Below are 16479 nucleotides of genomic sequence, written 5' to 3'. Positions count from 1 at the left end.
GATAGTCTTTTTCATATTGCTGATCATAACCAACTGCCACTAAGTATGCTTTATATCGTTCCACATCATCTTTAGGACTTAATTTTAATTTAAATACCCATTTTGATTTAATAACTTTCATGTCCTTTCTTGGCAGCAGGTCTCAAATTGTATCCTGCTGTGAGATGAAAGTTCTTCAGCTATAGCCTCCACCACATATCAAGCTTCAATGCATATTGGTTCTTTTACTTAATAAGGCACACTGTTGCAATAACACTTTGCTTCTGCTTTGGTTTTGTCACGGTTTCGCCTGCTATGCACCCTCACTGTGCCCTGGTTCTAATTGCTATGATGCTTCCCCACCAGTAGAGGCCTCCAGCAAGCTCTGCTCCTAGCTACCTGAGCCACCTCCTCACTGACCACCTGGCTCAGCAATTCCTGCATTACTTAAACCAGCCTATCCAGTCCATCGATGACTCTTCATCGAGTCACCTCGGCTCTTTGATCAGGCCACTTTCTTGCTACCCTGTCTTGCCTTACGACCTACCCAGGCTTCCTGTCTTGCCTTGCAGCATACACAAGCTTTCTGCCTTGCCATGTGGCCTCTTATGGCCTCCTGTCTCACACTGTGGCCTTCCATGCCTCCTTGCCTTGTTCTCTGGCCTTCCAGGCCTACTTGCCTTGCTTTCTGGCCTCCCAGGCATCCCAGTCTCCTTGCCTTGTTCCCTGGCCCCCTGGGCCTCTCTGCTTTACCTTATGGCCTCTGGACCTCCTAGATTCTCCTAGCCAACCCTATGCCCTGTTGGGCTTCTTTGTTCATTATTCCCTGTCCTTGTCTAGTCCAGTCCTGTCCAGTCTTTGTTCTGACTTACTCTGCCCTGTCCAGTCCTAGTTCTATCTTGTACAGCCCTATCCAGTTCCTTGTCTGTTTCACTGTCCTTGCTCTTGTCCCTGGCTCAGCTCTGAACCTGTATGCAGTACCCAGCCTGACCTGTATGCAGTCCCCAGTCGGAGCCAGTAATCACCCTTGTCTGTTTCCAGCTCCTGCCACACCCTCATTATCAACTCAGCCTCCAGCCTTGTCTGTATCCAGCTCCTGCCAAGCCCCAGCACTAGCCCAGCTTCCAGCAGAGACCAGCCATGATGTCCACCAGGAGACAAGCCCTAGCGGCCCCCAGAACCCAAGGGCTCATCCTGAAAGAGAGGGGTTGGCTAGGCAGAAGACCAGCAGTCGTCCAGCCCTGCAGGCCTGAACTACTCCTGTGGGAGTTTATCCTGACTCCAGCCTGGCACCACATGACAAGTTTAGGTACTGATGTATCAGGGGGTCACAACTTATGCACTGAGCTCAATTTTCAAACCTAGCTGCTGGTTGAATAAATGGATGTGAGGAGATTAATGCTGGGATTTTGTTAACTGTGTGGGGGGAGCTACACAGTTTATAAAATACTACATATTTCTGCTCCGAAAATACATGCATATATTTCCAAAGCAAGAAAGCACATACTTTAGCTTCCCATTTTATAAACATGTGTACATTTCATTTTCATTTTATTAAAATTTGTTGATCACCTGTCACAAAATAGGTCTAGGCGATTCACAGTAAAAACATACACAATGTAATTTGATAACGTACAATACAGAAAGCAAACATACTATTAACATTCAAAAAAATAAAAAATAACAGACAGTAGAGACATTTGCCGGAGGAAGATAGTATTGTTAATATTCCCTAACCGTGTAATTCCATCATTATATATTTGAACAAGTCATAAGCATATTGAAGGAAGGAGGCTATCTTCTATATGCAACTCGTCGATTATTTAGAACATGCTGCATGTTGAAGCAGGAAGTCTTTTAATAAACGTCTACATTTTTTCAGATGATCTTGTGTACGCAACTCAAATGGGAGGAGATTCCACAAAGCTGGAGCAGCTACAGAGAATGATGTTTCTCTAGGAGAGGAAAGATGCGCAAGACGAACAGAAGGTATATCAAGTATTTTTACATGCAAAATAATTATGACACTGCGCAAATAAACACCCAGAATTAAACATGAAAGCAAGTATTTTATAAAGTATGTGCGTATACCATTGAAAATTCTTGCGCATGTATTTAGAATCACCAGTTCACCGACTCCTTCTCTAGTTCACCTAGCCCCTTCTAGCACATCATCCTGAACCCCATGAGTTTACCCCAGCCTCCCACCCAAAAACTGCAGTCAATAGACAATCCCAATTTCACTTGTGCGAGTTAATTGGGTATGAAAGTGTATGAAGAAGTTCAGTAATGTCTACATGTATACCTTTTACAAAATAGCATCTACTGGAGTACTTCAGAACCCTACCCCTGAATGATCCTAGGCAACTCATTTTTTTTCTCAGTAAAATGTATGCATGACATAAAAAATATGCATATACTCTCAAAGTTTATAAAATAGCATGTATGCACAAATATGTACTCCTTAACTGCATTTAAACTATCTTTACATGTAAAACCCCTTTGAAAATTCACTCCTGAATGGCTTGCTTCCTGCTTGTTTCTGATGAGATTTCACTATGCGTGTCTGCCATAGCCGATGGAAGTTCATATGATAACTCTATCTCATTATCAATTGACTTTTCATCATGGCTTCTTGGTATTTCATTAATATGATATTGTCCAGTGTTCTCTTCCTGTGGGAAATAAGTGACTTGATCATAATCCCTCGAACTGTCACCTCCATTTTCTAGAATTTCAGGTCTTGTTCTTGACTCAAAAAACTTTAGATCTCTGCGTGTCAGAAATCTCTTCATTTTGAGTTCATACAAGCAATATCCTTTCCTGTTTTCATAAAAAAGAACAAAGCTAGTAGGTTTGCTCATTGCATCTAATTTTTTCTGATATTGCTTGGGAATCCAGCATTCAGGCCTACATGAGACATCCAAACACATGGAAGTATCCCACTGATTGCCTCTTGAGTATCCATATTTCTTGTGATTTTTCTTTCAGTGACCTGTTGTTACAGATTCTTATACGAGTAGCAGTACTTACTGTTTCAGAATTGTTCATCATGTTCTGCATTTACATTTTGGGATAGTGAATATGGAGCTTTGTTTTCATGATGAATTCCAAACTCCTGTTGGTGTGATATAGATGGTTTCTCGAATGTTTACTTTTGACACGGTCCTCACATGGTTCAGAACTCCTGTTTTCAAGTAAATACCTTTGATTTTCCCAACTTTGCTTATAGATTTTAGATTGTCATAGTTTAAATGTGCAAGGTGTTCGTGCCACAACTTGGTATTAATTTCTTGTGCAATATTTTCATGATCGCTCACTAGCTACATATATATCTGTGGCATTCATCCAATAAATGCCACAGAGATGCAGAGAACAAAAGTTATTTGTCATTTTTGACATCACAACTATCCTGTCAAAAATCACTTTCAGTCCAGCATCTGGTAATTAGGAAACATATGAAATTGTCAAATAATTCAGGTACATAGAGTACATCTTCAGCTATCAGACTTTCATAGCCTCTGTCTCGATACGGCTTGAACTGAATACTTCCTATTTCCACTGCTTCCGTGGATGTGATGTGCCAATGGCCATTGTTATAGGTCTGTCCTGTGCTGCTGTATAGATTGCAAGTAATTCACTCTGTCCAGTTAAATGACTTGAGGCACCAGAATCTACTGAAATTGGCTCTTTGTTGTAAATTTGTCTCTCGACTCTAGATCGGGGGTTCCCAACCTTTCAGGGAACACGGACCCCTTTTCAGCTTCAAAACGTTTCCTGGACCCCCACACACTTCTCTTTCATTTTATCAGGCCATAACAAAACTCGATATGCACTCCAGAATCATTCATAATGTTTAAAGCTTTGATCTAAACTGAATACGTAGAAGGACAATTTGCACAACTATTTAAATATTGTCCTCATAATTGAAGGTCGAGGCCATTCCACCTTTCAATCCAGCTGCAATAGGGGAAAGGAAGGAAGTTCATAAAAGTTCCAGGCTGGCAACTTGGTGCCACCTGGCAGAAAATCATCCCTGGTACCTGCAGATCTGCAATCTCCTTTTCAAAGGGAAACTGCCGCTGTCCCTCCCTCCCTCTCTACCTCTGTCCAGTAAGATTTCTGGGGGGAGGTTCTCTCCTCTCCCTGATAGGCTGCCATCCAATCTCACTCACCTTAACCAGGCCAATCATGGCTTCCTGTCCCCCTCTTTCTCTTCCATTTCTTCATTCCTGTCTTTCTTCCCTCCGACTTTCTTCTTATACTGTCAACACCAGTTCCATTGCCTCCTATCTTCCTTTGAGCCATTCTACTCACTCTCCTTTCTCTCTGTCAGGCCACTGGCAGAGCAGTTGGCAGTGGTGGGAAATGTTTCTCACCACTGTGATAACCCAGCTTTCCTTTGCTTTCCTCAGTACCGTGTTTCGCCACAAGGGCTGCATCGGGAGGGACAAAGCCTAAAATTGTAACGGTAAACGCTGTGACCTTAGTATGTAAAGAAGGTAATGGAGCCCTGCAGAGGATTTCAATTCAAAGGCATGAGATTCAAAGGGTTTTATCGGCAACTCCTTCCAGGAGGATTTCTGGAGGGAGGAGAAACGTGTGAACTCTACCGAGTGTAACAATCAGTATGGCGACTCTGAATCTCATGCTTTAGAATTGAAATCCTCTGCAGGGCTCCTCTCCTCTTTCTTTGCGTCAGCAACAGAGATGAACCCGGAGGATAGGGCCATTGGGGAGACAGACTTGGAGCAAGAGTCAGTCTCCCCGGCCGAAGCCATCTCTTTCAGCCCCAGGGCTCCCAGTACTCCTACCCCACCAATATTATCTAAAGAAAATAATGGATTTTTTGCCCCAGTTTCAAAGGTAGTTATTAATTTGGGTAAAGGGACGGAGAACATTGCTGTTGGGGGTGATGAGGAGGATAAGTCTGTAACGGACTCAATTATACCTTCTAGGATATCTGAAGTTACCATGGATACTCTTTGGGCTGCTATTAAGTCTCTCGAGACTGCTATAATTAAGTTAACGAAAACTCATACTGATACTCAACAAAAGGTTACTGAAGTAGAAAAAGTAGTTGTCACTTATAATAATAAATTGGAAAAACAAGATGAACGATTACATAAAGTGGAAGATATTCAAAAAAATTTAGTTAAGTCAGAGATTTCGAATGAAAAAAGATTTGAATATATGGAGAACAATCTTAGATATTCTAATTTAAGAATATTAAACTTCCCCTTTCAAAGGACCATCACGCCAAAAGAAATGTTTATAGAGTATTTAAAAAAAATATTGAAGATGCCAGAGCAGGCTATACCTGCTTTGGCAAAAATCTACTATATTAAAAAAAAATCATCTAAAAGAGACAATCAACCGGAGCAATCCATGAATATTTCAGAAATCCTAGAAATGACAAATGAGATAGAAATATCTGTAAGGAAACCTTATTTGTTTCTTTCATATTTCCATTAGAAAGGGATATAGTCTTGCGGCTATTTTTACGTAATAGGGCACAGAAATATTATGGTCAACAGATCTGGATGTATCCAGACTTATCAAGAGTAACGCAATTAAGGAGAAGAGAATTCCTGAGATTACAAAATGACATCTTGTCTAGGGGAGTAAAATTCTATCTTCGATATCCATGTAAATGTGAAATATGGTATGAAGATCAAAAATATCTTTTTTATGAAGTTTCCGCGTTACAGGCATTTCTAGACGCACACCCCTTAAAAGCAGCAAATGTGTGAGAGCAGGAATTTTTGAAACTGTTGCATCTTTGTTTCCTTAACTTTGAGTATGATAACTCTATTCTTTTTTAAGTCGCTCATTAAATATATCAATGTCTTACACATTTCTATATGAATGAATTACCATATACTGATTGTAAGGACAAATTATGAGTCAACACGATTATATGAGTATATTTCAGTATTGTTAACATATATTTTGTTATAATCAGTGAAAAATGGAAAATAAAGAATAAAAAAAAAAAGAAACAGGAAGCAAATAAATACACACAAAGGCAAATTTTCAAAGCCCTGCACACACCAAAACCGGGAGCTACCTGCACAAGTTGGGTCGGTGTGCGCCGAGTGCTCTTTAAAAGCCGCCCATGGATGCATGTATCTCCCGCTGCGCGCACAAGTGAAAAGTTTCTAAAAAGGGGCGGAGCATGGGCATAGTCTGGGCAGGGCATGGGCACGTTGGCAAAGAAACGTGCACGTAAATACTTACGCGTCTTTGCGCATGCCGGGGTCACCTGCCAAGAAAATTTGCTTCTGCTAGGGATGGCGAGTAAGTATTAAAACAAAAAAATCTAGGCTAGTCAGCAGGGTTTTAAGGGTTGGGACTAACAGAGGGAAAGGGAGGCTAATAAATTAGTGGGGGGAGGGTTTTGTAAGTCCTATCTCTAAGCTGGGTGAACTGGGAAAACTAGATATGGCATATTGTATTGGTCCCTTATAAAATTCCCCCACTTACGTGGTAGAGGCGGCATGTGTGGGCACAAGCACCCATCCATTTAACATTCGGCACATGTACACACGTCCAGGCTATTTTATAACATGCACACATGCAGTTACATGTGCACACGTGCAGTTACATGAAATGCGTTTCCAACACAACTCACAGAGAGGATAACTTTCAAGCTCTGTGCATAGTTACACCATAGTATTTTAAAATCCACACATAGTGTATGTATTATAGAAGACATGTATCTTTTAGCCGCAACATGTGCACATACATATGCTTATGCACGAATATAGTTAATAAATAAACATCATATTTAAAGGCTACATATAGCTACCGCCGTGTAGTCTATATTTAATAGAGTGAGGAAACCTCATAGAAATGGCGGGCTTCTTGTGTGGTGGCCCGCAGGTTACCAACTCTGAAGCTTTTACAGACACTAGCGGAACTACGACTGTAATTTCCAGCTTATAATCATCGGTTTCCCCACTTAGATATTGGCCCAAGCAGAATATGTAACTTGGCAGATACCAGAAACGTATGTATTATCTAGGCAGCGAGATAAGGTAACTTTTGAAATTAATATATATGCCCATGGCATTATTTGTTTTTTCATTGTAGACACTGCACTTTATTGCCCCTGATGAAGCCTAAAGAAACACGAGCCTTGTCGGGCTGTGCGGTTTTTCAAATGCTGTTCGAGTCCTGCTTCGATAAAGTTCTTTATTACTGCCTAAAGGAATTATAAACTAAAAAACCTTTAAAAAAAAAGTTTTCTATAAAATGTTCCTTAATGAATGGACCAACGTCTAAGTGGGGAAACCGATGATTGTAAGCTGGAAATTACAGTCGTAGTTCCGCTAGTGACTGTAAAAGCTTCAGAGTTGGCAAGCTGCGGGCCACCACACAAGAAGCCCGCCATTTCTATGAGGTTTCCTCACTCTATTAAATATAGACCACACGGTGGTAGCTATATGTAGCCTTTAAATATGATGTTTATTTATTAACAATAGTTGATCATATATCGTATATTGACAGTTTTATTGAGTATGCACGAATATGTGCAGTGTACTGAAAGCAAGAATTTGAATGCATTAAGGGGTAGATTTTTAAAGAAGTGCGCTTCCCAGCACGCACACATGGACACGGCGATTTTATAACACGCGCGCATGTTATAAAATACACGGGCCGCACGCACATACGCGCCAGATTTTATAATCCGCGCAGGCATGTGCGGGTGGCATCCCCGCCTTCCCTAGTTCCCTACCCCCCTACCCTAACCTCCCTTCCCCTTCCCTTCCACAAGCCCTAAATCGTACCTTTTTTTTGTTCCTTGGTTTTCAACTTACGTCAGGGCCCGAACTGAAATAAGTTGAGTGCGCCGTGACAGTGATGAATGGCGCTGTCCCAGCTGGCCCCCCCCCCCCCCCCCGGCTGAGCCCCTTTGAAAATGCACGCGGTGTGCGTAAGGCCCAGCCAAGCGTGTAACCCCTGATTTTAAACACGCGCAACTTTTTGAAAATCTACCCGGAAAATGTATATATTTTTCCTACGTATTTTAAAAATATATATACACGTACACTTTACGTGAGAAAATAAAGTGGGACTTACAAAAATCAGACTTTACATGTAAAAGTCAGCATATTTTAAAACACGCGTGCATATATGAAATTACCAGTTTTTCAAATTACCACTAGTTCACCCAGTCCTTCACCCAGTCACTGAGACCCTCCTGGATCTTTAGTCTGACCCCCCTCCCCCCCCCCCCAATTCACCTGGCCAATAGTGCGCACTAAACACGTTTAGTATCATTTATGCAAGATAATTAGCAGGTGGAAAATCATGTAAGTTGGCAAATCTCCTTGAATGTCTTTTAAAATAGCAACTTATTCGGGTCAATGTTGGTCCCTCCCTGAAATGCCCCTAGGTCGCCCCCTTTTTACATGTGTATATGTGCATGCAAAAGCAAAAATACCCATGTTTGTTGAGATTTATAAAATAGCATCTATGCGAACTGATGCTACTTATGTGCATATCTGCTAACTTTTACATGTGTAAGTCTTTGAAAATTCACTCCTAAGATTCCAGTTTTCTCCTGGACCAGTACGGCTACAAGAATGCCGCACTACAGAAAATGAGATTGCGCATCAGTGGATTATTTCTAGATGCATTTTTATATGATACTTTAATGATAGAGCAGGTTGATGTAAACCAAGACTACTTTAGCGCACCGTCCATTAAAAATAAATAACTGATACTTTGTGTTTGGGATATGTCATCATGTATGAATCTCAGTACCAGACTGAAACAAGCAAAAGCTGAAATCAGGATGTCGATGATGATCAAGAAACCTGTGGGTGTGCTAAGTGAGGCGTCCAGGAAAACCCTGGCCGTCTGACCCTCAAGGGCTTCATCCCTCAGCTGCATGCCTGGACCATGCTGCCAGTGAGGGCCCCAGCTACATTTCCTATTCTTTTCTGAAGAATTATTGGTGGTATAGCGTCTGGTATGTTTATATACATTATTAGGAAATTGTTTTAAGTTTATCTTTTATTTTGCTTCCAGGGGATATGTCAGCTTACCCACAAAAGGGCCATTCATTCACTACCTATTCTGTTCCTGCATTTTACGTGTTCATAAGTTAAACCACTGATACTTGTTCACCATGCAGGCTTTGTGCTGTTTGCTTCATCTGGTTTCATTGCGGGCACCTTTGCATTCCAACCCATCCCGGGGCTGGGGGGGGCTAGAGAGCAGCTTAGAACCAAGAATAAACTCATGGTGTCCCTTGCTGGGTATATACTTTGCAAACAGTGCAGAGCAGGAAAAGTGCAGTTCCGTTTTCTTTCAGCTCGTCTACAGTGCTTTCCAGCTTTCTCCTTCCCCCTTCTGTTGCACTTAAAAGGTGCAGTTTGTTCCATTTGAGCTCTGAACCGTTTCCAAGGTTCTCTCAGGACAGCGAGTAGATCGCATGCAGCTGCCAAGTTCACTTAGTCAGAAATAAGCCATCCCAAGAGACCGTGCTTATGTTTTCAGTGCCGAAACCTCGCATGATGCGGTGGGCTCGCAGACCATGCGTTCTTCGCTTTGCTTTCTCTCCTTGCAGGTTATTTTTGAGGTTTGCTGCTCCCCTGAAACCAGCTCTTACTGGAGGAAGAAAACACGTTCAGGGCTCTGCTGACCTGAACTCAAACCCAAACCCCTCTCTCAAAGCTTTACAAATAATGTTGGAAATGGAAGAACTATATATTTAAGGGATGATGTTTGTGACAGTGCAGTGGAGCTTGTGCCAATATAAACACCAGGAACAGTATATTATCACCCTTCACTAAAGCAGCACTGGCAGGAATAACCCTCACTTGTATTTGGAGGTCTTACCTTATATGCCAAAGCAGTACTGCAAGGGTATATAAAAGGATTACTGCAACACTTAGATTGCAATCCCTGATTAAATAGTGCTTCTGTGAGCCTTGGTGTCACTTTTTAACTTTTTTTTTTTCCATTGTAAGAGTGGACTGATAACTCTTTAAATAGCAGCAGGCAAGAAGGCCTTTTCTGCAAGGGAGGGCTTCATCCAGGAGCCTCCTCTGCCTCAGTCACATTCAGACAGAGGACGCCAACTGCACAGCCCAGCTTGCAGACCGGACCAGCACAAAGACAATCAGAGGGCAAAATTACCTGGGACAGCTCTTTTTTTCTCCTTAATAATATAATTCACACAGCTGGCTGATTGCACATTTGTGAGGGACATTTTATGAGCGCTCTCATGGTGTACCTATTTTTTTTAGCATTTCAAACAGACCTAAAAAAATAAGAGATAATGTGCAGGTGAAAAGGCGGTATTTTGAAATGGGTTCTACACACTTTTCTTGCGCGTATATAGTTAAGGTAAAGGTTTTGCAAACAGTGCCACATTAATGAGCAACCCTTCCTAACCTCTATGCCATCCTTGACAGAGGTGTGATATAAGACATAGTGTTGTGAGGACGATGTATGTGAGCATGAGCCCCTACGCAGTGACCGACACAACCCCAAGGCTGGCTGTGGGGTCCATGCCACTGGCAGGTGAGCATATCCAGGCTTGCTGACACTGAAGACTGGAGACTTAGGACAGACCGAAGACTCGAGCGGAGCTGAAGACTTGGAACAGGAATAGATGAACCAGGAACCAGGAGACCTCGGATGAGAACCAGCAACTAGGGATGTGCAATCGTTTAGGACGAATTTGTCCTGGTTCGGGGAACCCGAAAACTGAACCAAATTTTCCTGAAATTTCGGGAAAATTCAGTTTTCGGGTTAGTGCCCGGGGAGTATTTGTTTACCGGTATCCCTCAACCCCATTGTTTCCCTATTTGATAAGTTCTTGCTCTACTTCTCGAAAGTGGAGAAAATTTGCTCTCTATGTTCACATAGTCTTGACTGGTTTACGTCTGAGCCACCATTGCCTGTTCATGCTGCATCAATTTTCGGGACTTGGTAGTTTCTGAAGTGAAGCAGATTATGCCTGCCGTGAATCCAGCAGGCTGCTCTTTTAATATCTGCCAATCCATGCTTTGGTAGCAATTAAGGAGGTCACTGCACCTGCAATTTGTAAAATGGTTAATCTCTCACTGAAGCACACCGTAATTCACCCTCTGCTGAAGAAATTTGATCTAGATATCCAGGAACTGTCTAATTACTGTTTGATATTATCCTTGTCGCTCTCTCTTTTTTTTTTTTTTTTTTTAGCAAAGATTGTTGAATCGTTTGTGCATCGTGAACTTGATCAGTTTCTGCAAGATAATCTTGTAATAAATTAATATCAATTTGGATTTAGGAAACATCAACATACCGAAATTCTCCTTCTGTCCTGTCTTGATGTTTTTAGGAAAGGATTCGCCAGGAGTCAGAGCTTTGTGCTAGTGTGCTTAAACATCTCTGCAGCATTTGACAAAGTCATGAGGTGCTGCTATACCATCTGAAAGAACGTGGGATTAGCAGTCGAGTGCTGAATTGACCAATCAAAAACTACTGAGGGTCCACCACTGGAAATCACTCCTCGTGGCATCCTTTGAAAACCGGTGTCCCCCAAGGCTCTGCCCTGTTTATCATCTATGTGGCACCTTTATGCAAATTATTGGCTGGGCTTTGTGAGGGATGCTGGTTGTTTACGGACGATATTAATTTTTTTCTTCTTGTACTACCATCTTGGGATGAAACGTTTGAAATGGTCTCTATTTGTCAGCAGTTAAATATTGGTTAGCCCACAATATGATGGCGTTGAACATTAAACAGACGGAAGTCACATTTCTTCAATGTTCCAATAGATTGACGGTGCCTTCCTCACTCATGTTTGAGAATATCTCTATTCCCATGGTAACCCACGTTAAGAGTCTGGTATCATTCTAGACTCTAACTTATGTATGTCTGCACTGACTGGGGCAATTGTTCATTTGGAATACTTTATTCAGCAATGATTTCAAAGATCTCACTAACCGAAGTTTAGACATGACTTTCGTTCAACCGTGCAAGCTTTACTTCTCCCTACTCTGGATTACTGCTCGGTGCACCCTCGATTCATTTGTGAGTATAATGCAGAACTCTATTGCTCATTTAATAGACGGGCGAGGTAAGCGGTAGCATATGTCCCCTGTGTTGAAAGAGCTATACTGGCTTCCGATCAGGGAGAGGATCCAATATGAGACCACTTTACTAATACATAAAGGGCTGGATTTTCAAAGGGTTTTGCTCTTAAATCCGCTGGATTTACACACGTAACCGGACTTACGCACGCCGGGCCTATTTTCAAAAGGCCCAGCTACGCACGTAAAGCCCCGGGATGTGTGTAAGTCCCGGGGCTTTGCTAAAGGGGCGGAGAAGGGGGCGGGGTGGGGTCAGAGGCTCCCGGCACAGCGGCCATTTGTTGCTGTGCGGGGAATCGCACGCCGGCAGTCAGCCGGCGCGCGCAACTTACTTCAACCCCAGGGCTGAAGTAAGTTTTAAAACAAGAAAAAAAAAGAAAAAGGTAGGGGGGAAAGAGCAGGGGAGGTAGGGGAAGGGAAGGTGGGGTGGGAGGGTAGGAAACGGAGGAAGGCAGCGCGGCTCTGTGTGGGCTCAGTGCACGCAAGGTGCACAATTGTGCACCCCCTTGCGTGCGCCGACCCCAGATTTTATAACTTGCGCGCGCCTGCGCAAGTTATAAAATCAGGCGTACATGTGTGCGCGACGGATAGCGCGCGCACATGTACGCCCGCGCGCACCCTTTAAAATCTACTCCAAAGTGCTAAAGATTGACTCTCTCTCCTGTGGATTAACTAATTGTTGAATGTATGTAATCCTCCTATAAATATGGGCTGGTTGCGGGACAGCCCCGCAACCAGCCGACTTACCCCGCGCCTCCGCCACGCCGGCACCACGTCTGAATGCAGTCATGTTCTGTTTTAAGATTTAATGTTGTTTTATGTATGTTTTATTGTAAGCTACTGAGAGCTATGGATTGGCAGCATTATGTTTTAAATAAATAAACCTAGACATTATTGTGAATAATATGCTGAAATCCTTTGCTCAGTAAGTAAATAGAATGCTAGGAATTGTTGACTTTAAAATCTAGAGGGTTAGCCCTTGGGGCTACATTCTATTTAAAATTTCCCTGTAAGTGCTCTGTGATCTATCAGAAAAATAAATTTATTTTTCAAGATCCTTCCCACTTAGAGTCTTTCTTAGTGGACAAAGAATTAGGTTGAGTAATGTAACTGCAATAATTGTTATACTCTCCTTATCTGTAAGGTGTACTTACAGATTTACTATGATACTATTATTTTGTTTAAGTAACCTCCGGTAATGTGGACTAAATATTACTGTTTTTTGTTCGTATGATAATATGTATTACCTGATACGGTGTAATGTTGTAAAACAGGGTATTTTCTTGTGTTTTTTTACAATGTTAAATTGTTTAAAAATCTTAATAAAATATAAATTAAAAAAAAAAAAGAATGCTAGGAATTATAAGGAAAAGAATGAAGAATAAAATAGAGAATATTATAATGCCTCTGTATCATTCCATGGTACGATCATATCTTGAGCACTGTGTACAATTCTGGTCACCACATCTCAAAAAAGATATAGCAGAATTAGAAAAGGTACAGAGAAAGGTGGCCAAAGTGATAAAGAGGATGAAATGATTCCCCTATGAGGAAAGACTAAAGAGGTTAGGACTCTTCAGCTTGAAGAAGAGATGGCATAGGGAAGACATAATGAAGCAGTCTATAAAATGAGTGGAATGGAACAGGTAAATGCCAATGGAGAAATTACTTCTTACCTGATAATTTCCTTTCCTGTAATGAAGGCAGGCTAATCCCCACAAGTGGATTATACACCTCTACCAACAGATGGAAAAAGAGTAAAAGATGATGTTACAGATATATAGCCCTGCCCTGACATTAGCCCGACACTATTTTCTGAAAATGCCAAATTGTAGACAAACTGAAAATACTTGAACATGATTATTAACAATCAACCACTCATGCTTCCAACACAAAGGTAACATTGAGCTCAGCCAAAATAATCAATAGTCACTAAACTGAGGAGTTGGTGAGACCACTTACCAGTCTTCAAATGAAAAACAAGAACATGCTGCAATATCCAAACCTAGAGGATAAACCAAAGGCAAAAATCAGCAGCCGAGGGCAGGTCGGGGATTGGCCTGCCTTCATTACAGGAAAGGAAATTATCAGGTAAGTAGTAATTTCTCCTTCCTCTGCACTCAGGAAGGCCAATCGCCACAAGTAGGATGTACCAAAGCTACTCCTGAACATGGCAGGAGGCTGCTCGCGGTCCAGTCAACATTGCCTGCATGAATGTGATGTCTTCCTGAGCCTGACCATCCAAGTGGTAATGCTTGGAAAAGTGTGTAATGATGACCACGTCACCACTTGGCAAATCTCAACATGAGACAACAATCGAATTTCCGCCCACGATACTGCCTGAGCCCTCATGGAATGCAGCCTAATTTGCTTCAGCAAAGGAATCTTGGCATTGACACTGGCGGGCGTGATGACTTCCTTAACCCAATGGGCAATAGTTGCCTCAGTCACTGGTTCACCTTGTTTACCACCACCATGGAGCACAAACAGGTAATCAGACTTCTGGACAGATTTAGTAACTTCCAAGTACCACAGCAAATGACACTTGATGTCCAAGGTACACAAAGATGATACTCACTCTCATCTCTGTTCCTGTCCAACATGGGCAGGGAAATGGATTGATTCAAATAAAACTCTGAAACCATTTTTGGTAAAAAAGAAGGCACAGTCCAAATCTGTATTGGAAACCTGACATACAAAACAGATTGCCACTAGAAAAATTGTCTTCAAGGTAAGCAGCCTCAAGGAAAGGCTAGGTAGCAGTCGAAAAGTCAGACCCGCCAAGGTATTCTGGACCAGATTAAGGTTCCACAGAGGCACTGGCAGGGAAGACGAAGATGCTTAACTCCCTTCAAGAACAGGGACAGATTGGGATGGGAAGACAAAGGCCCACAATTGTGTTGGAAATCTGATGTTAATTAGACTGCGAGCTCCTGAAGAGGGAGGAGTTGGCAATCTGTTGAGAATCTGCTAGGGTTCTCCGTGAGAAGATAGCAATCTGTTAAATCTGTTAAGAAAGCTGGGCGTTAGATTGGAGGAGCAATCTGAATGAATGGCTCCTAAGAAGGAGGAGTCAGCTATCTTGTGGTGTCTCAGATTCTGTTATATTCCGCTATGCTGGGATTTAGCAATCTGTTATGAATGTGAGGTAGTAGTGGTGAATCCCTGGGCTGGTGGCAGATGACCACGCCCCCGGGAGGATATCCCGAGAGGGACCATCGGCTAGGCTTGAGTATGGAGACAGACACACATTAGTTCTTTTATTAAACAGGTTTTGGAAACCACCAGAGGTGGCAGTAGTGAGCTGATATGCCCGGCAGGGCTGTAGTCCCTCAGACACTGGAACCGCGATCCAGGATGGCTGAGCTGTAGAGAAACTGTAAAGAGTGAGAAGGTTGAGTAGACAAGGTTCATGAACAGAACTAGATGACAAAACTCACATAAGGTCTCAAGGAAGCTCAGGAACTGGAAAGGTTTAGGCCCTCGAGGAGCGAGTACCTGGTCCCAGGGAAAGCTCTGAGAGAGCGATGGTAACTCACAATTGCTTGTAGCAGCAATAGCGAATCTTCAGAGTGTCCAGAAACATGGGCCCTCGAGGAGCGAGTACCGGTTCCTATCTGTAATCTGAAAGTAAAGAAAAGAGCGAGGCCCCCGAGGAGCAGGTACCTCTTGTAAGTCCGAGGAGGTACAGTAGCTTGGAGGAAACGTAGCCGAATCCATATCCGAATCCTCTCCTTGCTAACTCAGTTAGATAGTGAATTAGAGACCTTTAAATATTGGAAGCGGATGACGTCATCTCAGGGGTCGCCCCTGAGGTTTGCGCCCTTGCTGGTACTTCAATCAGAGCGCGTGCGCGCCCTAGGTCATCAGGCAACATGGCAGATCTGCAACGTCGAGCCGGTCCGGGGATGCCGGAGGAAGATGGCATGGAGACGCCGCGGCAGCCAGCCGTCCATCAGACCCAGAGGGAGTCGCCACAGAGGTAAAAAGGGCGGAGTGAGGACATCGAGCAGCGACGGACGCAACACATTGACTCACCCCTTCTAACAAGCGAGGGCTGCCACTTGAACCTTCAAGGTGTTAAAGAGCCAAACCTTTATGCAATCCTTCCTGTAAAAATTCCAATGTCAATGGAATATCCACTTTGAGAGGCTGAGAACCTCACTCCGTACACCAGGCCTCGAAAGTTCTCTGAACTCTCACATAGGTCAGAGATGTATTTTATTTATTTATTTATTGAGGCTTTTATATACCGACTTTCTTGATACAAATCAAATCAACTCGGTTTACAATGAACTAAGCAGAATATAAAATTAACCAATCAACAAGAGATACGGAGCATACAGTTACATTATAACAAGGAAGCCTTAACTTGGAGTAGGAAAATAAAGAAGGGGTGAACGGA

At 42.6% G+C, this 16479-nt stretch overlaps 1 long non-coding RNA gene across 1 annotated transcript in view; it reads right to left on the bottom strand.

Annotated features, from left to right (window-relative positions):
• Window positions 1–1513: 1513 nt before the first annotated feature.
• Window positions 1514–16479, bottom strand: part of LOC115089333 — a 40979-nt gene continuing 26013 nt past the window's right edge. The window contains exon 3 of the long non-coding RNA XR_003856080.1: window positions 1514–1934. This is a non-coding gene — a long non-coding RNA (uncharacterized LOC115089333). The remainder of the gene's footprint in view (window positions 1935–16479) is intronic.

This window comes from Rhinatrema bivittatum, chromosome 4, assembly GCF_901001135.1.
Source record: "Rhinatrema bivittatum chromosome 4, aRhiBiv1.1, whole genome shotgun sequence".
Classification (NCBI taxonomy): domain Eukaryota; kingdom Metazoa; phylum Chordata; class Amphibia; order Gymnophiona; family Rhinatrematidae; genus Rhinatrema; species Rhinatrema bivittatum.
This window is presented reverse-complemented; position numbering and strand designations above follow the sequence as displayed.